Genomic DNA, 23,145 nt, shown 5'->3' on the forward strand with positions numbered 1-23,145 from the left:
GAGTCCACAGAGAACGTTGAAGAAGGTGAACCCAGCACTAATGTACCATGCCTGGAGTCAACCTTGCCTAGGGACTCCATGTCCCAGTGACTACTCTTGTTGTTTAAGTCAGCTGAGTGGTGTCAGGGACTCCACTGATCTGGGGGAAAGAGCCGAGCTGTCCAGTATCAGAGCAGTCAATTAAAGCAACAAGCCCGAAATGAGAATTAAGCCTTTAATCACTTATGGCAGTGGTACAAGCAAGAGGCTAAAACCAGAGGAAGCACCAAATCCTCTGTCCATTTTCCCCCATGGGACAGGAACCTGTGGAGGGTCAAGTGGATCCATGCAGATGTGGTCACCTCACTGTTGACAGAGCCCCAAACAGAAGGCTCCAGGAGTTGTATGGACCAGGGGGGTAAGGAGTAAGGGAGGGCTCAGAGGGAAAAAGCATTGAGTGCTGAGTCTGAGTCACAGGGAAGCATCTTCAAGGTTTCTCCCTCCTTCCCCGTGTAAGTCCGTTTTCACAGTGCTGATAAAGATGGACCCTAGACTGGGCAATTTATGAAAGAAAGTTCAGTAGACTCACAGTTCCACCTGGCTGGGGAGGCCTCGCAATTATGGCAGAAGGTGAAAGGCACGTCTCACATGGCAGCAGACAAGAGAAGAGAGACTGTGCAGGAAACTCCCCTTTATAAAACCATCGGATTTTATGAGACTTATTCGCTATCATGAGAACAGCACAGGAAAGACCCGCCTTCATGATTCAATTATCTCCCACCTGTTCCCTCCCACAATGCATAGGAATTGTGGAAGCTACAATTCAAAATGAAGTTTGGGTGGGGACACAGCCGAACCATATCATTCCCCCATAAGGAGGCCTTGGCAGATGTGCCCGAAGAAGGCCTTGGACGCAGAGACCGGGGAATGAAGGTGCAGGGCTGGGAACACAGGTGCGTGTAACAGCATGGCTGGCCAGGGGCCTGAGATCTTGATCGCAGCTCCCTCCTGGGACTGCCAGTACCCTGGCTATGCCAGGTGTAGTGTTGGGTGGGAGCCTCCCCATGAGGCCTGCCAGGTAAAGTCTTGTAAGCCACCCACAGCTGGCCTGAAAAATAACAACTTGGAGTCAGACTCCTCAGTGGGAGGTTCTATTACTTGGCACGGAAAACATCATAACATGACAATTTGGAATCTCTTAGTGACGAGGAAAAAGAACCCAACTCAGATGAGTTTAAAAAAATAAAGGATACGCGATTTAAAAATGGACAGAGGACTTGAATAGACATTTTCCAAAGATGATATATGAAGGGCCAACAAGTATCTGAAAAGTTACCTCACATGACTAATCATCAGAGACATGTAAATCAAACCTGCTATGAGATATCATCCCATACCCAGCAGGATGGCCACTATAATAAAAACCCCAGAAACTACCAAGTGTTGGTAGGGATGTGAATGTGTTCACCCATCTCTTCACTAGCTGTTAAATGCTACTAGTATTAGGCCCTGAGCATAGTAAAATGGTTAAGACAATTGATGTAGAGAGTAGTCTACTTAGGAACATTGTCAGAAGAACAAATACAGTAACTGCTGTGATAGATACACATACACTGTGCTATAATTTAAAAGTACTATAATAAAAATTTTATGTATTTATTTATTTACTTTTAAGAGATGGGGTCTCACTCTGGCACCCAGGCTGGAGTACAGTGGAACAATCAAAGCTCCCTGCAGCTTCCAGCTCTGGGGCTCAAGCAATCCTCCTGCCTCAACCTCCCAAAGCACTGGGATTACAGGTATGAGCCACTGTGTGCAGCTGCTCCTGACAGTTTTATGGGAAGGGCAAGCACTTTTATTCCTGTTAAGTTCCCAGTAAACCTCTCCTAACCTCACATTGGCTGGATTCAGGTTATTTTTCACTGAGCCAGTCACTGTGGCTGGGAGGATAGGATGTGCTGATTGGAATCACTAATCAGGGCTCATTCAGGAGTGGAGGGTAGAACTCACTTTTTCAAATGCACATGGGCTGTGCCTGGGAAGGCAATACATTTAAAAGAAAATGAGATGCAGGCAGCTAGAAGGGGGAATGGATGTTGGGCAGGCTACAAGATGCAGTTGTTAATTACAGTGTGGCATATGGGTTGCTCACATGGTATAAAGCATTCAAATTATTTTAAGCTGGGTGTGGTGGCTCATGCCTGTACTCAGCGTGAGGCTGAGGTGGATGGATCATGTACTTTCGGAAGCCGAGGTGGGTGGATCATGAGGTCAGGAGTTCAAGACCAGCCTGGCCAACATGGAGAAACCCCATCTCTACTAAAAATCCAAAATTAGCCAAGAGTGGTGGCACATGTCTGTAACCCCAGCTGCTTGGGAGGCTGAGGCAGGAGAATCACTTGAACCTGGGAGGTGGAGGTTGTGGTGAGCCAAGATTGTGCCATTGCACTCCAGCCTGGGCAACAAGAGTGAAACTCCATCTCAAAAAAAAAAAAAAAAAATAGGAATTCAAATTATTTTAATAGGAGAGGGAGCTGCAACTTTCCCTGTGTTTAGTGACTGACAGTCTCCCTACTAAACCAATGACAGCTAAGAAGGATATAAGATGTGTATCTCAATATGTTAGCCATTCCTTGGCCATAAGTCTAGACCAGTGACTGGAGGTCTGGAAGTTGGTATTATATTTTTTCAGTCTGTGTGATTCTTCTCTTCTTTCCTGTCCTTTGTGGAGTCATAGATGTAAACTACGAGAATACAAGTGGAGAAAAATGGCTTGAAAACAGACAGAACCCGATATTAGCATTCTTGGTACCGAAAGAGCTGGCTCATCTTCTGTTTCTGTAATTTAAGGGCTATGTGAACTTCAGCAAGTTTCTGAACCTCTCTGATTCAGCTTCATCTATAAAACTGGAGTCATGATGTCATGATCAGATCTGCAGGGTTGACATAAAGATGGAATAACATCAGGGTGCTGCCCTATAAAAGTACTCAGTAAAATGGTATTTTTGGTATTAATTTTTGGTATTAATTTATTGAGTGCTTTGTATGTACCAAGTGCTATGCTAAGTGCTAAAAATGCACCATGCCTTTTAATTTTCCCAACAGGTCTATGAGGTAGGCATTTTATCTACATTTTACAGATGTGAAAACCAAAGCTCAGAAAGGTTATATAACTTTTCTTTTTCTCACCCAGCCAGCAAATGAATTCAGGCAGGTCTATCCAATGCCTCGGAAGGTATTTTATTTGCTACACTATCCTGTTTCCCGCAGTGCTGATGAAAAACAGTTGCACAACTGAAACTTATTAGCCCCCAAGGTGATCTGTGAATGAGTTCAGGGAATCTCTGGGGCCCCTTATATGATATATAGACTTCTGCATATATATTCATTTTTTCTGGAGAGAGAATTTATAGCATTCCATAGAAAGCTGTTCCTGTTCTGCAAAAAAACAGTAATTTTTAATAAGGAGAAATCAGATAATGTATGTTGCAAGGTTTCATTCCATTTCCATCTACCCAGCCATCCATGGGTTGGACAATGGGCAAAAACATATAGTTAGATAGAAGGGATAAATTCTAATGTTCAATAGCAGAGTAGGGTGACAAGAGTTAGCAACACTATATTGTATATTTCAAAGTAGATATATATTATGTATAACATACAACACTATATAAAGTAGACGTTTATATGTATAATATACAACACTATATTGTATATTTCAAGAGAGATCTTGGATCCATTCATCCAGTAAATAATTTACCCAGGCATTCTTTTCATCAGGCACGGAACTAAATGCCAGGATTACCTTTGAAAGAAAGGCTTTCAAGTACATAAACATTTGTTTTACAATGAAGAAAAGTTGCATCTACTGATGAGATATGTTTTCCTCTGATAATGACCATTATGTAAGTTGTTCTAAATTCCCTAAAGGGAATATAGTATAACTATATATATATATATATATATATATATATATATATATATATTAGTATAATTATATAGTATAAATACGTTGTTAGCCAGAAAGCTTAGACTAAAAATTCTTATATTCTTATTTTATCTTACATTAGTTCTTACTCTTTAATTCCACTTAAAAATCTTTATTTACATTTGCTATATGGATTGCCATTGTTGGCTGCCTCAAATTGTCTAGGAAATGAGCTGGGAAACAAAACCAATTTATTTTTAAAAAACAAGCACAATTAAGTTTTAGTTGTCTCATTTTTTATTCCATGACTCATGGGAAGCTTTAGGAATATTCAACAATAATACTATTCATGTATCCCATGGAATTTATAATTATGTGAGTTTTACACTGGTTATGTATTATCAATCCCATATCAAATAAAGGAAATAAAGCTCAGATTTTGCCCAGGGACTGATAGGAAATGGCCTTTTGCTCTAACTTCGATGTGGCACGCCTCATGCCGTTCTCCCAAGGACGCACATCTAACATCTCTTTTGGGGCATTTTTGTTTGTACTTTTAAACCAAAATTAAATACAGGCAACATTTTAGACTGTGTAGCAGATCTCCTGATTGCCTACCAAATCCCATTTCTTTTTTTTCCTTTCTGACAAAGACTTATTATTATTATTTTTATGGTGCCATTGTGGCCATATTAAATTGACCAACTTCCCAGACTCCGTTGCAGTTAAGGGTGGCCATGTGACTCATTCTAGCCAATGCACTGTTGGTAGAAATTCAAAGAGTAGCATCTACTCCCAGACAAAAACACAAAAGATTGCGAAGAAAAGCCTTGTGGTTCTTTTCTCTTCTCCTGCCTGCAATCATAAATGGAACAGCAGCAGCCATTTAATAACTAAGAGGAGGAAAGCCTCAAGTTAAGATTGGCAGAGCAGGAAGAGCAAGCCAGTCCAAGTCCTAGTGGACATTGCTGGTCAAGATAGTGGACACTGCTGGCCAAGCAACCACTCTAGCTCTACGCTGCTTACCTCGTGCTTTCTTGCTGTGTGAGGACAATAACCCCCTTAGGGGTCTCAACCACACTGGTAAGGTTTTCTGGGTCCAACAGAAACCTAACTCTTAAGGCAGCTTAAATAGAGTGGCAAAACTATTGATGAGCATTTTCTACTCTCAGATGACTAGAAATCACTTACGTAGGAACTCACAAAAGAATACTTATTTAGTTTTTATTGTCTAGATGGCTACTTTATTAACAACATGGTCTAATCCTTCAATAAGAGAACTCACTGGATGATCCTATCCCATATGACTTCACGTAAGGAAAGAGATTAAGGTTGAAATGACTCCTATTCAGTACTTTGAGAGTATATTGTGTAGGATTCCCTTTGAGACACTTCAGTATTTACTTATCTGTCCTTCCAAGATTGATTTAGCAATTATTCATGGCAAAGATAAAGCAGGCAAGCTGTGAAATGAACATTTCTTAGAATAGTGATTTATTAACATCAGAAATAATCATTTACAAAATTTCAGCAAGAGAGAAAAATGTAAGAGGAAAACAGCAAATTATCTGAAATACTACTATCACCATAAACAGAGTTAATATTTACTATAGAATAGTCCAAGTCTTTCTTTGTGCATATAGTCCAATAGATGGATAGAAAATGGTAGTATGTGTATGGTGTGTGATCTCTCTCTCTCTCTCTCTCTCTCTCTCTCTCTCTCTCTGTGTGTGTGTGTGTGTATATGAGAGAGAGAGAGAGAGAGAGAGAGAGAGAGAGAGAGAGAGAATCAGCTTGTCAATTTTTATTTTCAAAAAACTGCTGGGATTTTGTGGAATCTACAGATCAGTGGAAGAACTTACATCTTAATGATACTGAGTCTTCTGATCCATAAATACGGTATACTTCTCCATTTATTTAAGGCTTCTTTAGTTTCTCTCAGAAGTGTTTTATCGTTTTCAGTGTATAGACTCATGCATCTTTCATCAGACTTACACCTAAACATTTTTGTGATATCATAGAAGGTATTTTATTTCAATTCTCAACTATTTGTTGTATATAGAAATACAATTGATTTTTAAAATATTGACCTCATATCCTGCAACCTTGCTAGGTTTGCTTGTTAGGTCTAATATTATTGTTTATTAGATTATTTAGGATTTTCTACATTAATGATAATCTTTAAGGAAATAAACAAAAAGGACATATTTATTTCTTCCTTTCCTATATGAATGTCTTTTATTTCTTTTTCTTGCCTTTTTCTGTGGGTAGAATCTGTACCACAATATTGATTAGGAGTGGTGAAAACAGACATTTTTGCTTGATTCCCAATCTTAGGGAAAAATTATTTATTTTTCATTATTAAGTATGATGTTAACTGTTGGGGTTTTTGGCATAAATTTCCTTTGTTAGATTGAGGAGTGTCCCCTCTATTCCTAGGGTTTGTGGGTTTCTATCAGGAATGCATGTTGAATGTTGTCAAATGCCTTTTAAACATTTATTAAGATGATCATATGTTTTTTCCTTTCTAATGATGGAAAATGATGAATTTTAAATTAAATGATGAAAATGGTTAATATGATGAATTACACCTATTTCTTTTCAAAATTTAAACCAACCTTGCGTTCTGGGCATAACCCCCACTTGGTTACAATGTATTATCTTTTCCACATGTTATTGGATTTAGTTTAAATTTTTATGTCTATATTCAGGACAGATATTGGTCTGTAGAAAATAATCTTACCTTATTATTAAGAAAATTGGGGCACATAATGATTAATAAACATTCTACAACATTAACAGCTAACTTTCAGGGCCAGGATCTGAACTAGTGTCTGCCTATTTTGAAAATTTTTTCATTTTCCATTGTAACATACTCTTTTTCAACTAAAATGGTACAAGGGCTACACTTAGTTTTTAAGTATCCTCAGTGATGAAGTAAACCAACCAACCAAATAATGTTACTCTGTGGAGAAAAATAAGCTGTTTTTCCTCTGATCTCACACCACAACAATCAATACAGAAGACTGTGTAACCAAATATGTCGGAGTTTCTCCTCACACATCAAGCAAGCAATTAGTTCTGCAGCAGACATCAGCTGAGTGTCATCCTGGAACTCAGTCCAATTCTGATACTATCTACCTAGAAATAGTGTCAGATCCTACAGGTTGAGCACTCAGCCCCACATGACTGCTACCTACTTCCAATATCAATTGCAAGCCTCAAGTTGTTTACTTGTGTCCCTTACAATTGGCTGTAAATTGGGGGTTCCCACAACCCTTCGTTGAATTTGATTAATTTGCTAGAGTGGCTCACAGAACTCAGGGAACCACTTACTTTACTGGTTCATTATAAAGGATATTACAAAATACTTACGAAGGATACAGATGAAGAGATGCACAGAATGAGTGTGCATTAGCCTGTTCTCAGACTGCTAATAAAGACATACCCAGTCTTGGTATGTCTTCCTTTATAAATTACCCAGTCTTGGGTAAGTCTTTATTAGCAGTCTGAGAACAGGTTAATGCACCCAAGATAGAGTATTAGCCTGTTCTCAGACTGCTAATAAACACATACCCAAGACTGGGTAATTTATAAAGGAAAGAGGTTTAATGGATTCGCAGTTCCACATAGCTAGGGAGGCCTCACACTCATGGCAGAAGGCAAGGAGGAGCAAGTCACAGTTTACGAGGATGGTGGCAGGCAATGAAAGAGAACTTGCCCGGGGGAACTCCTCTTTATAAAACCATCAGATCTCGTGAGACTTATTCACTATCACGAGAACAACATGGGAAAGATTCACTCTCACGATTCAATTACCTCCCACTGGGTCCCTCCCATGACACGTGGGAATTGCGGGAGCTACCATTCAACGTGAGATTCGGGTGGGGACACAGCCAAACCATATCAGTAAGGGGGAAAGGACATGGTGCTTCATGCCCTCCTGAGGTGCTCCACCCTTGAGGAACTGCAACCTGTTCAGCTATTGGGAAGCTCTCCAAACTCAGTCCTTCGGGGTTTTTATGGAAGATTCAATATGTAGGAATGATTGGTTAAATCACTGGCCATTGGTAATCAACGTAACCTTCAACCCCTCTCTCCTTCTCAGGGGTTGGAGCTTGGGCTGAAAGTCTCAACTCTAATCCTGCATTGGTCTTTTTAGAGACCAGCCCCCTTCCTGAAGCTACTTACAGGCCCCCAGCCACCAGTCAATTCGTTAGCTTTAACAGGACACACCACTTTGAAGAGTCCAAGGATTTTAAGTGTCATATGCCAGGATACAGGGAGGAAGGCCAAATATATATTTTGTAATATCACATGTGTAAATAAATATATACAATTTACATTTATTTATTCCCATCAATTACCGACATATTTAACACTACATCTAAAGTAAGGTTCATTGGCTGAATACTGGATACTGGATACCCTGCAAAGGGAAGTAACCGTTGGTCACATTCCTCAGTCCTTTCACACTCTGTGCCACCTTCAGCAGCTCAGCAGCTACCACGAGGTCAGACATTGTTTATCGCACATTTTAGAGGCCACTTCTGCAGCTAACCTAAGCTTAGGTCGTTACAAAGTAAAGAATTCTCCCTCCTCTCTCCAAGAAAAGACACACAGTGGTAGTTATAGCCTGGAATTATGTGCTGGGATCAGTCATGACAATTCACTCAATTAATTAATAAATATTTACAAAAGGCCTATTATGTGCCAGGAACTATTCTAGTTTCTGGAGATACAATGGTAACACAATTGACAAATCCTTAACTTCACAGATCTCATATTCTGGCAAGCGATGGAGTAACACATCAGTTCAGTTTACGGACAAATATACCACAGCACTTGAATGGGAAGAAGGTCTGAGGATATGAGTTACAAGATACGTCTGCATCTACTGAATCCCTCCCCAGGTAGCCCAGTGCTCTCAGGAAAGAAGCATAAAGTATTCTTTACTGCTGGATGCCAAGCTCTAAGACTTCCCTTATTATTTGTTTGTTCATTAAGCTTTGAATTACAGCGATATTCAGTTAGTCCAAAGTAGAGAGTAAAATACAAAAAAACTATGAAATACTCATCAACCAGTTTTGATATATATCAATACAGGATAATCTTGTTCTTCTGTATCTATCTCTAGTCCCACTGTTCCTGGATAATTTTGTAATGAGCCCAGACATTAAGTACTGTTATTTATAAACATTTCAGTATGTGCCTCTAATAGATAATCATCATTTTAAAAAATTAAAAAATTGGTGGCTCATGCCTGTAATCCCAGCACTTTGAGAGGCTGAGACAGGTGGATCATGAGGTCAGATCGAGATCATTCTGGCTAACATGGTGAAACCCCATCTCCACTAAAAATACAAAAACAAAAAAAAAAAAATTAGCTGGATGTGGTGGCAGGCGCCTGTAATCCCAGCTACTCAGGAGGCTGAGGCAGGAGAGTCACTTGAACTTAGGAAGCAGAGGTTGCAGTGAGCCAAGATCATGCACTTCAGCCTGAGTGACAGAGCAAGACCATCTCAAAAATAAAAAATAAGAAAAACATACAATATTTTTATTATATTTTAAAATATTAATTCCTTAATATTACTAAATATTGTCATATTTGTATTTTCCTGGTTGCCTTATGTTTTTAAAACCTGATTGTTTGAACCAGAACTGAAGTAAGATCCCTACTTTGCATTTGCTTGAAATGACTTATAAATCTCTTTTCTTAGTAGGTTTCCTCTTCTTTCTTTTTAACCCCTCCATTTTTGCTGTTGAAAAAAATTGAGTCATTTGACTTAGAATTTTTTGCAGTCTGGATTTCATTGCATCCCTTGGTGTCATTTAACATGTTCCTCTCTTCTTTGTATCTCTACAATTTCCTACATCATGTCTTCCTCCAGTCCTTTTATTTTTTTTAAATTTCTAGTTATTTTCTAAACTGTGCCATCACTCTTTTCAAACATTCTTTTCTCCAGTCACCTTATTTCTGGGCTTTTTTCTAATTCTGAGGTATGTTGTTCTTTCATAGCTTCTGTCATTTTCTTCATTTTCTTTAACTTGTTTCATAATATTTGAAATGTTTTGTGGGCATTCCTTTCGGACACACTTGTCTTGTTTGTAGGAATTTTACTCTGCTCTTTCTTTTCTTTCTTTCCTTCTTAAATTTTGTAAATTTTTTTACCACAATGCCTTTCTGTTGTTTGTTTTCTAAAGGAAATGAATTTTCCTATACTTTTAGGAGTGAAGGGTATGCTGGAGCAGCCTTTCTAGTTCAAAGGCTCTAGAGCTCCCTCTTCTGTTCCTTTCACAAGGAAATAAAACAACAAACTCCAAGTGTTTTGAGAGCTGCCTCTTCTGCTCTGCCCATCCCCTACCCCATTTATCTGGATTTTTTCTTCCTTGCCTTTTTTATTCTGCCTAGATACTCCTCAGCACAAGACTTTATATTGGAAGGGACTCTGTTCACTTTGAGAGTGTATGGAGCTCAAATCACCCAGACGCCATCAGACCTTATTGTTTCACAGTCCTCTTGCACTTAGCCATGTATTGGGTTTTCAGATTGCTCTCTTGGTTGTGGCCGCTTTACTCAGATGGTCTTGCTGTGCCCTCTGGTGAATACCTGCAGGTGACTGTGTGATTCCCAAGCTCTCAGTATCTTCAGAATCACAGTTTTCATCACTTATCTTCTTCCAGCACTAATGCTGTCACCATGCAGCTCTTGAAGTGTAGATGCTTTGCCCAGACCTGTTAGTATTTGGTGTCTGGGTGGATGACCTCACTACTAGTTCTGTTGTAGATGTTGTCCATGGTTCTTTGGGCTTTGCTATTCTAGTTGCTCTTTCTATTTTATGGGGAGATTTGGGAAGACTGTAAAACTACCTAGCCATTTCTTTTCCTTTTTTTACTTCTTCTTCGTACTCAGTGTTACAGTTTGAGTATTTGTGTCCCTCCTTAAATTCATGTTGAAACTTAATCCCCACTTAAGAGATGTATTAAGAGATGGGGCCTTTAAGAGGTGGTGTATGTCATGAGGGCTCCACCCTCATGGATGGGATTAGTGTTCTTATAAAAAGGTTTGAGAGTCTGTTAGTTCCTTTTTGCCCTTCTGCCATCTGAGGACACAGCAACAGATGCCTTCTGTGGAGCAAAGATGGAGGTTTCACCAGACATAAAATCTGCTGGCACCTTGATCTTGGACTTTCCAGCCTCCAGAACTGGGAGAAATAAATTTCTATTATTTATAAATTACCTAATTAAGGTATTTGGTTAGAGCAGCCCAAATGGACCAAGACACCCAGTGATCAGTGCAGATTGGTTAGAAGTTTAACTCAATGAAATATTCCAACTTGGGAACAAATTTTTCTCACAGGCCCTGGGAGCCATGATCCTTCCTTCATTTGGTGCTTTTGAGAAGGTGACTAAGGCAAGAAAAAGCAGACAGAAGGAATGCCAAGGGTCAGCTGTTGGGTTGAGCATAGCTCTTAGAACCTGCTGCAAGGCCAGGTTGTTGAGTCCTGCCTGACACCTCCCTTCTCCTTTGCTGGCCAGGCTCTCAAAAGGAGACAAATAATCACACAGGAACAGAAGATAAAACTGCTAAAAACAAAGTTCCATCTCTTACCTTATACAAAAATCAACTCAAGATGGATCAAGGACTTAAATCTAAGACCTGAAACTGTAAAATTTCTGGAAGATAACATTGGAAAAATCCTTTTAGTCTTTGGCTTAGACAAGGATCTCATGACCAAGAGCCCCAAAGAAAATGTGATAGAAACAAAGATAAATAGCTGGGATTTAATTAAACTAAAGAGCTTTTGCAGCAAAAGGAAGAGTCAGCAGAGTAAACAGACAACCCTAGAGTGGGAGAAAATCTTCACAATCTATATCTCTGACAAAGGACTAATATCCAGAATCTACAACCAACTTAAACAAATCAGCAAGAATAAAACCAAACAATCCCATGAAAAAGTGGGCTAAGGACATGAACAGACAATTCGTAAAAGAAGATATACAAATGGCCAATAAACATATCAAAAAATGCTCAATATCACTAATGATCAGGGAAATGCAAATCAAAACCGCAATATGATACCACCTTACTCCTGCAAGAATAGCCATAATCAAAAAACCAAAAAGCAACAGATGTTGGCATGGATGCGGTGAAAAGGGAACGAACACTTCTACACTGCCAGTGGGAATGCAAACTAGTACAACCACTATGGAAAACGGTGTGGGGATTCCTTAAAGAACTAAAAGTAGATCTACCATTCGATCCAGCAATCCCACTACTGGATATCTACCCAGAAGAAAAGAAGTCATTATACAAAAAATATACTTGCACATGCATGTTTATAGTGGCACAATTCGCAACTGCAAAATCATGGAACCAACGCAAATGCCCACCAATCAACAAGTGGATGAAGAAACTGTTATAAATATATATATTATAAATATATATAATTATAAATATATATATTATAAATATATATAATTATAAATATATATATTATAAATATATATAATTATAAATATATATTATAAATATATAAATTATAAATATATATATTATATATAATTATAATATATATATTATAAATATATATATAGTCAAATCTGTCCAGAAAACAAAGGGAAATGAAGTTAAGTCGTATGTGATTCATTTTTGTAGGCAATTGTGGTGGCATAACTGTTAAAAGTGCGTACTATCAAATTAGGAAAAGTGAATTTGATTGTACATCCCACCCTCAACAACCCATGTAGATTTTGGGCATTGCACATGAAAACTATCAGCAGCGTCCTCATCTGTTAAAATAAATAAATACATATGTATATATATATATATATATATATATATATATATATGATGGAAATGTATATATATGATGGAAAACTAGTCAGGCATAAAAAGAAATGAATTAATGGCATTCACAGTGACCTGGATGAGACTGGAGGCTATTATTCTAAGTAAAATAACTCAAGAATGGAAAACCAAACATCGTATATTCTGACTCATAAGTGGGAGCTAAGCTATGAGGATGCAAAGGCGTAAGAATGACACAATGAATTTTGGGGACTCAAGGAGAAAGGATGGGAGGGGGTGAGGGATAAAAGGCCACAGAATGGGTGCGGTGTATACTACTTGGGTGATGGGCACCAAAATCTCACAAATCACCACTAAAGAACCTGCTCATGTAACCAAATACTACCTGTTCCCCCAAAACCGATGGGAATAAAAAAGTTAACTAAATAAATTCTAGGAAACTGCCTGGAAATTCCCTAGAGTAAAATACCCCCGGGTTTGCATTTAACTCCAGGTTTGTATCATTGGTGGGGGAGCCACACAGCTTCCCTCTCACCCCCCAGTCCCTGCCAGCCTCTGCCTGCACTCCATTTTCTTGTGCTTCCTGGGTGGCGCAGAGTTGTGATGTCTTGAATACCAAGAGTGAGGCTGAACATATGTGAACCTTTCCTAATCCTGCTAATCTTTCTTCAAAAACCTTTCTGAAAGTGTAGGCAACATCCAGATTGAAAAAAGAGAGTGTGAGCGAGCCTGAGCATTTTAATGACAAATAATCTTTGTCCAAGGGGGAGGGGCGGCTACCTCAGCTGGAGACAGAGCTGATGAACTGCAGCAGGTAGAAATAACTGCCGTATTTCCTCATGTAATCTGCACCACTCAGGGGCAGATGAGGTCTGAATGCAGGAAGAAATCGACTTGGCTTTTAAACTGGAGACTCCACATCCGTGACAGCTATTAGGCAGTAATTAGTTGTGACATGGAATTACCAGTCACACAATGATAATGGGAGCCTTACGAGGCCTTTGAAGCTGATTAGAGAAACTGAATGGATGCTACTTGTGATTTAAAAAGTCTGTTTGGATGTGAGCATGAGTTAAGACTTCACCCCGTCTCTTTCCTTGCTCCTCACCACCCTGCAAATAGTGAACTACCCCAGAGAGTGGCTCCCCACAGCTGGGCAAATGTCTCCCTCGGGCTCGTGTTTCCCAAAATGGATCAGGTACCAATGGGTCCTTGGATTTTACCCAACCCAAGGGAGGTGACTTTGTAGATTCTTTGACAGAAAAGAATCATAGAGGTTTCCAAGAGCTACAAAAACAAAAACAAAAAACAAGCAAACAAACAAAACAAAGGAAAAGGATTTGAGGACCAGCTGATACAACCCATCACTCTGGGCTCTAAAGCTGAAAATCAAAATTGTGCCCTGAGAGATACAAGCTCATAGAAATAGCTTTGTCACGAGGCAGACATGCAGGGTTGGGGGACTGAAACGCTAGTTTGGGAGAGATGGGTTTGCCGGATTACGCAGCCTCTTCTTCTGCAGGCTCCAAGCCCTGGATAAATGAACCCCAGAGGGCAAAGATGTGGTGCTGTGCTCTGCCCTCTGGGGCATCTTCTAGGTGAGAGCTAACAGCAGAGCAGCTCCTTTGGAAATTTGCAGGTCAAGGTGCTGGAGAAGTCTCCCAGTGAATCATGCAACATGTTCGCTGCTGTCATTGACTAGATCTGCCTTCTGCCCCACCAGGTGAGAATGAAGGATTGCAGGGAAATTGGGGTTTTGAACTTAGTCCTTGCTAGATAAGCCAGCCTGGTAAGGAAATTCAATAACTAAACTTTGTGGGTGGTTTTACTTCTCCCCTATTTTAAACAAGGCTGCTATTTTGAACAGCTGTCACTTCATCTTAGGTTTGACATTTGCCATACTCCCTACCGAAATATATATACATCTAGATTGATATAGACATAGATCATACTATATAATATACATAAAACTTCTACAAATATTTATAGATGTAGCTACATAGACGTTTTGCCTTAAGTAATTAAATATATTTGTATAAAATTGAGCTAACTTCTCCCCATTGTTTAAACAAAATGGTTCTCCCTTGCGCAAGTGATAGACTTTTTTTCATTTGAGACAGTCTCACTCTGTTACCCAGGCTGGAGGGCAGTGGCACAACCTTGGCTCATGGCAACCTTGACCTCCTGGGCTCAAGTGATCCTCCCATCTCAGTCTCCCAAGTAGCTGGGACTACAGGTGCAAATCACCATGCCGAGTGAATTTTTGTATTTTTTGTGGAGACAGGGTCTTGTTATATTGTCCAGGCTGGTCTCGAACTCCTGGGCTCAAGTGAGCCACCTGCCTCGGCTTCCCAAAGTGCTGGAATTACAGGCTTGAGCCATGGTGCCCAGTCAATAGACTTTTTTTCACCTGATAATTTTATTCGTTTCACTTAACATTACCCTATCTCTATTTTGCAGTTGACTTGCTGTGTCACCTTAGGAAGATCACACCTCTGGGGCCTCTGTCTCCTTTTCCTTAAGCAGAGATGATTAACCAGTCCACCTGGAAGCACTCTCCCCTGCCAGTTGAAGAGGAAGTGTGGCCCTGCTGACACCTCAGTCTCACACTCTGGCCTCCATAACTGCGGGACGAGATTTCTGTTGTTCTAAGCCACCTAGTTTCCAGTACTTCATTTACAGCAGTCATAGGAGACTGACAGTATGTATCCCATTCCTAGTTACTGGAAGGATTAAGACAGTTTAAAACAATACAGCAAGTACAAGACAATTAAAGTTAAATATAAAGAAATTAAAGGTGAAAGTGAATGGCAGGTCCCAGGATGATAGCATTGTAAGTTCATGCACTGAAGGCCCTTCAACTCCATTTCATTCCAATATGTAGAAGTGTCAGGCCAGGTGTCATGACTCACGCCTGTAAATCCCAGTGCTTTGGGTGGCAGAGGCAGGTAGATCATGAGGTCAAGAGATTGAGACCATCCTGGCCAACATAGTGAAACCCTGTCTCTACTAAAATGCAAAAAAATTAGCTGGGCATGGTGGCGCGCGCCTGTAGTCCCAGCGACTTGGGAGTCTGAGGAAGGAGTATTGCTTGAAGCCAGGAGGTGGAAGTTGCAGTGAGCTGAGATCATGCCACTGCACTCCAGCCTGGTACCTGGCGCCTGGCAAAAGAGTGAGACTCTGTCTCCAAAAAAAAAAAAAAAAATGGTGATATGACAGGAAAAAGACTTAAGGAATGATACTTAAAGTGCATAGTTGATATCAAAATTGTGTAAGTAGCATGTCCTTGGGCAAGAAACAAGAGAAACTCAACCTGGAGGTGAGGCTGAATCCACAGGTGTGCTGGCTTCTGGTTCTCAATACAGGAAAGGCAGTTATAAGCTCAACTCCTGTGGGATAAGAAGGACTACAGGTGCCCCAGGTGTGGCAGGTAACCAGAGACAGACTTGAAACTAAAGACTGAGACTTCAGAATGCTGGAGACTGAAGAATGCGACACCATCTGGGAATATAGCCCCTAGGTAACTGTGTACCAGGGGAGGTGGGAGGAGGCAGAGGGGCCTCATAAACATGCCCTAGGCCAAGCTAGCAGCTGGAACTTTCATATCCCCATAGTCCCAGCTGCCATATAACCTCTGGTTCTGGTCTAGGGACCATGAGGAGACCACAGGCAGTGTGTGTGATGGCACAGGGGGTAAAAAGCAAGGAGGGGGACTCCTCTTTAAGATGACTCTGCCAACGAAGATTTCAAAAGGAATGAGGAAAGCAAATGTTAAGAAAGAGCAACAAGTTTTAAAAATCAACAACCTGGAGAATGAATTCCTAAAGAAATGAAAACTACAGCAAAATAGAAAAATGGCTTTCTAATAAATGCGGTTTAGGTCCTCCGAGAAATGAAGGATGAGAAATTCTGAAACAGTGGCAGAAATGGAAGAACTACAGGTGAACATAAACAAAATAAAAATATCCTTGGAATGAAAAATATGGTTATTGAAATACAAGACTGAAGACAGAAAATCAAGCTCCATACTTGATGCAGCTGAGGAGGGAATTAGTTAACAATGCTTAAGAATTCACCCAGGATGCATCTCAGAGAGATAAAGAGAATAAAAAATATGCAGGAGCAGTTAAGTGACTTAGAAAACTGATTGAGTGGCTCCAACATACACCTCATAAGTGTTTCAGATGGAAATAGGTAGAAAACTCAGGGGATAACTTTTAGAATTAAAGACACAGAATTAAAGTAAGTTCTCTGTTACCATGTATAAAATAAATGCTGCACCACGACAAACTAATCTTCACTTAGTCATAATGTAATTAAATGCAGAGATAAACAGAACAGTCTTACGAGATTTTAGAAAGAAGACAAATGCAAATAAAACTTAAACTGAGAACAGATGTCACATTTGCAGCAATGTGTGTCGGGAGACAGTAAATCAGTATCTCCAATATTATTATTAAAATTGGAGGAGTGATATACTGAATGCTTGTGTCCTCCAAAAATTCATATGTTGAAACCTAATGCTCAATGGGATGATATTAGGAGGTGGGGCCTTTGGGAGGTGATGAGGTCATGAGGTTGGATCCCTCTTGAATGTGATTAATGCCCTTTTAAAAGGGACCCTGAGAGCTCTCTCACCCACTTTCCTCTATGTGAGGATACAACAAGAAGTTAATGGTCTGCAACTCGGCAGAGGGTCCTCCCCATAACTCGATCATGCTGGTACCATGGTGTCAGCCTTCCAGCCTCCAGAACTGTGAGAAATAAGTATCTATTGTTTATAAGTCACTAGTCTATGGTACTTTGTTATAGTAGCCTGAGCTAAGATAGGGAGGATTAGACAGGGAGAAATGAGTAAACAGAGCAAAAACCAATTGTGTGTCATGAACCAGAGGCAGGAATGAGGTGTCAAAAGCACATGTCTTAATGACCTCGTCTTTGAAGTGAAGACTCTGAGAATTACATTTGGTGGCTCATTTAGAAACCTGGTGATATGATTTAGCTGTATCCCCACCTAAATATCATCCTAAATTGTAGTTCCCTTAATCCCCATGTGTCACGAGACAGACCCAGTGGGAGGTAATTGAATCATGGGGAAGTTACCCTCATGCTGTTCTCATAATAGTGAGTTCTCATGAGATCTGATGATTTTATAAGGGACTTTCCCCCCTCTTGCTCAGTACTTCTCCTTCTTGCCATCACGTGAAGGACATGTTTGTTTCCCCTTCCTCCACTATTGTAAGTTTCCTGAGGTCTCCCCAGTCATGCAGAACTGTGAGTCAATTAAACCTCTTTCCTTTATAAATTATCCAGTCTCAAGCAGTCCTTTATAACAGCATCATAATGATTTTAAACACCCAGGATCCTCCCGTGTGTGCTTTACTGACCGTGACCTCTCTGCCAGGACACTTTCTCTACGTTCCCACCTCCTCTCTTGCATGTTGTCCCAAGAAGGCTTTCCAGTACCTATACTTTGCCAACACTGGCTGTATCCCCAAAACCGTGCCTTTACTCTTGGAAGCTTCAGAGTCTCCTTTCCCCATTCCCTCGTAGTTCACCACCCTCCCCAGCCTCCGCAGCAGGCCTCCCTCTTTGCTTGACTCTTGTAGCACCTCTTCTCTTCCCTGCTCTGTACTGCACCCTCAGGACTGGAATTACGCCTTCTATTTTCCTGCCAAACCACCTCCCCAGCCGAGGAGTCTCTTCCAATTGTCCATCTGTTCCAGGAAGTTTCCACTCCATCATACGACGTTAGTGGAGAGGACTTAAAACCAAGCTTATGTCTTAGTGCCATAAACTCAACCACTTTATGAAAATCACATCCCTGCAGCCTAAGAACTCTACAGATTCCAAATGGGGTTGGAGTGAGTGGTGAGCCTATGGATGCTGGGAACACGATCCTTCCTTCATTTGGGGTGAAGGGAGTCTGTGTCTGAGTCTCATCTCTAACCATGAAATGAGTGTGCAGTGTGACTTCTGAACACAGCTGTAGGTGACACCTGAGGAGTATCTGAGAGCTTGAGGGGCTCTGTTCTTATTCTCGAGGGCCCAACTTTTTTTTGTATAAACATTGTGTTGCTAGAAGATTTAAAAGTAGTGCTCCTTTTTTCATTGTCACTGATGCTCTTTTTAAATTTTTTGTCCATTTTCTTCTCTCTCTCTCTCTCACAAACACACACACACCTGTAATAATTTTTTGTAGAGGTGGTGCAAAAAATTCATTTAAATAATCTTTCTAGATATATATTGGTGGCGTGGTAGTTCATTCTATAACCTGATAGCCCTTTAAAACTATTTATTTGGTCATAAATACAATATACAGAAAAGTTCTAAGAACAGTACAAAGAGGACGTGTATCTATTTCATGCACAACTCTCTGCTGTTAGCATTTTACTTTCTTTATCTTGTCACCCTTGTTGTCTTTCCAGGTATGCATGCACACACACACACACACACACACACACACACACACACTGACACACACACACTCACACATGCGGCCATTAGTCTTTTTCTGAACAATTTGAAAGCAAGCCATACACCAAAACACTCCTAAATTCTCCAGCATGTACCTTCCCCAAGAAAGAATTCTCTTCTGCACACTACCATACAGCTTTCCCATGTAGGAAGTCATCAATGATACAACCTCATCCTCCACCCCACAGACCCCACTTAAATTTAGCCAAACTATCCCCATGACGTCTCTCATTCCTCTCTGGTCCAGAATTCCATCCAGGGGTCTGTGCTGTGTAGAGTCTTCAGGTTTCATGAGTCTCTTTCAGCCTGTCTTACCCTGCCTTTCATGTCCTGATCAGTTCTGAGGAGTACCGATCTTTTATTCCATAGAGTGACCCTAACCTAGGTCTGGTCAATGTTTCCTTGTGACCAGAATCAGGCCATCATTCCTTGTGTCACAGCAGGAGGCTCCTGATGCACCTCTCCCCACACTGTGACCCTTGATGACCTGGCCAACTTACATCTACCAGCTTTACTGTGAAGGCATTATTCTCACCTTTGTACATGCATGTAATTCGCATTTTGTGGGAAGATAGTATGAGATTATACCATTATCTTATTCTACTTCCTCTCCAATTAATTGCAGCTATGATGACTGCCAAATGGTGATGATCTATGTTCATAATTCCATCTACACTTTAAACAGCTTTATTGGGATATAGTTCACATACTATATAATTCACTCATTTAAGTATACGATTCAATAGTTTTTCTTATATTCACAGCATCATGCCTCCATCACTACAATTTGAGAACATTTTTATTGCCTCCCAAAGAAACCCCACACCCCTTATCTGTCACCCCCAGTATCTTCAACTGATGCAGCCTTAGATATTAACCTACTTTCTGTCTCTTCATATTTGCCCATTCTGGAAGTTTCATATACATGGAATCATACAACATGTGATCCTTTGTGAGTGGCTTCTTTCACTTAGCATGATGTTTTCAAGGTTCATCCACATCATAGTTTATTTATGAGTTCATGTTACTAGTTCATTTATTGCCAAATAATATCCCATTGTATGGGTGTACCAATTTTATTTATCCACTCATCAAGTGATGGACATTTGGATTGCTTTTGTTTTCTGACTGCTACGAAGAATGCTGCTATGAACATTCATGCACAAGTTCTTGTGTGGACACATATGTTCATTCCCCTTGGGTGTACACCTAGAAGCGGAATTGATGGGTCATATGGTGACTCTATGTTTAGCCATTTGAGGAGCTATCAGACTATTTCCCAAGTGGCACCATTTTCATTCCCACCAGCAACGTATGAGGGTTCCAATTGCTCCCCATTCTCACTGGCACTTATTCCCTGCCTGTTTGGTTTTAGCAGTCACGGCGGGGCGAGTGCTCACTCACAGTGGCTTTGATTTGATTCACCCTGATGGCTGATGATGCTGGGATCTTCATGTGCTTATTGGCCATTTGCATATTTTAGAAAAATGTTGGATTTGTAGCCTAGGGCTACTGTAATAAAGTGCTACAAACGGTGTCACTTAAAATAACAGGAATTGAGCTGGGCATGGTGGCTCATGCCTGTGATCCCAGCGCTTTGGGAGGCTGGGACGATTATTTGTGGTCAGGAGTTCAAGACCAGCCTGGCCAACATGGCAAAACACTGTCTCTACTAAAAAAAAAAAAAAAGGCAAAAATTAGCCAGGCATGGTTGGTTCCTTTTACATTTGTTAACAGGCATTCTACTATTAGCAACAAATATTTTTTCTTCCTCATTTATTTATTCACTCATTTATATCAGAACGGACCCTTGGACTCCTACTTTATTCGATGTATTGTTAACCTGATATTATGAATATTTATTTTGATTTCCAAGTTATCCTAGCTCTGGCCAGTGGGAGCTTGTTCAAGCTGGCTTCTGCATCCTGTGGGCATGTCTCTATCATTCTTTGAGGCTTTCATTCCTTTGTGGCACAGTTATGTGTCCCAGGCTACTTTTCTATGTACCCTGTTACTGTGGTTTGAATATGGTTTGTTTGGCCCTGTTGAACTGTAAGCCTCATGTTAAACTTTGATACCCCGTGTTGGAGGTGAGGTCCTATGGGAGGTGTTTGGGTCATGGGGGCAGATCCCTCATGAATGGCTTGGTGCCACTGTCATGGGATAGAGTGAGTTCTCATTCTTAGTTGCTGTGAATCTGACAGTTATAAAGATCCTGATGTCTCCTCCTCTTTCCTCCTCTCTTCTCTCTCACCATGTGATGCCCACTCCCTTTGCCTTGCACCATGCTGGTTCTTTCAAGAAGTGGAGATTCATTTACACCAATCACGTATTATCAATAAAACAAAATTATGCAGCCAATGGGAAAATAAACTGCAACCTGGGTAAGCGTGAGAATTGCTTGGCCCCCTGCCCTCTCCTCATCTAAGGCTTATCTTTTGGGTGCTGTAAGAAAGGCGGGTCTGACCCTGGCCCCCACCCACATGTGCCGGCCTTTCCTTCGCCAAGATGCAGAAATGACAGGTATCCGGTGAGACTAACAGTGAATCCAGGAGGCTGGACCAAGAAGAATATGACACAGGATAGTGGCAAAAGCACCGAATTGGGAGTTCAGCAACGTGGACCCTTTAGCCAGCTGGGTGACTCCAGGCACATCCTTTTAACTTCCTGGGAGTCAGCCCCTTATGGGAAAATGAATGAGCCTCCAGCATATTATGGACCTTCAGAAAAAAGACACCTCGCTGGTGAGGCTACAGAAAACAGCATGTAAATAAAGCTCTGAGCATCAGGCCTGTTGCGTGGTAGGTGCTCCAGGAGTGACAGCTATTGTGTTGGCATTGTGATTCTTACTTCTCGGTGAAATGCAGATATGAGGATGAGAGAAGATGGACCACAGGAGAGCTACAGATCTGGGGTTTGTCCACTTCCAAAAATGTTCTCAACTGATAAAGTTACTCCAATCCCTGCATGGGTTAGACTCAGAACTTTTAATCAACTGTATGCCAATCAAAATGAGACTTCTCTTTTATTTTTCATTTCAGACTGCCAAAGACGGCAAAGAACGATAATGAGATGCATTGGTGAGGGTCTGGTGGGAACTTTAGTTTTCTCTGGCAAATTTCTGCTCCCTTCTGAACTGGCTTTATAATCACGTGACAGTTCAGTTTCCAGAAGTGCACTATCTAGCCACCTTCTGATACAGGATCAAGCCAAGAAACCAGAAAGAAGCAAACAAAAATTAAAGATCTGCCTATTGTATCAAATGCAAGCACTGAAATTCACACCTGTCATAGGAAAAATATTTCATTCCTAACAATGCTATCATTTTAACAACCACTCATATTTATTGCATATTTACTTCAATCCCCACTGGATGCTTGATGTGTATTATTTCATTTAACCTTCTCAATAATATCCTGGGGTAAGTATTATTTTCATCTCCATTTACAGGCACACAGAGGTTAAGTAATTTGCCCCGAATCACAAAGCCAGAGTTTTGACACTCTTGTTACACCTTGTTAACAGGCTTCACAAGCCAGTAGAAACAGTGGAGTAGAATGAAGACAAGGTGCCCTCACAAGCTAAAGTGACAGCTGAAGGACACAGAGAAGCTATAAAAGCAGGCACCAAACCTCCCGGACCATCATCCTCAGGGTCGAGAGGCGGGAGGGTACAGTCATTGAAAGGAAGAATAGCCCGCCAGTGCATCGTGCTTGAGGGTTTACAGAGCACTTCCGCACATTATGTTTTCTTTGAGCCTGAGTCAATTTAAAAAAAATGCAATTCAAGTTGGTATCTTCTGCTTAAAATTGAGGATGTGTGGGATGCATTTGAGGAAGCATGGCTGATATTTTTGAAAACTTGTGGCTTTAAAGGAGTGGGAAAGGTATTTATTACTTGGAACGTTAAGTTAAGTAAATAACTTGATACTCCAGGTTACAAGGTACCT

Source organism: Saimiri boliviensis, chromosome 18 (assembly GCF_048565385.1).
Source record: "Saimiri boliviensis isolate mSaiBol1 chromosome 18, mSaiBol1.pri, whole genome shotgun sequence".
Classification (NCBI taxonomy): Eukaryota; Metazoa; Chordata; class Mammalia; order Primates; family Cebidae; genus Saimiri; species Saimiri boliviensis.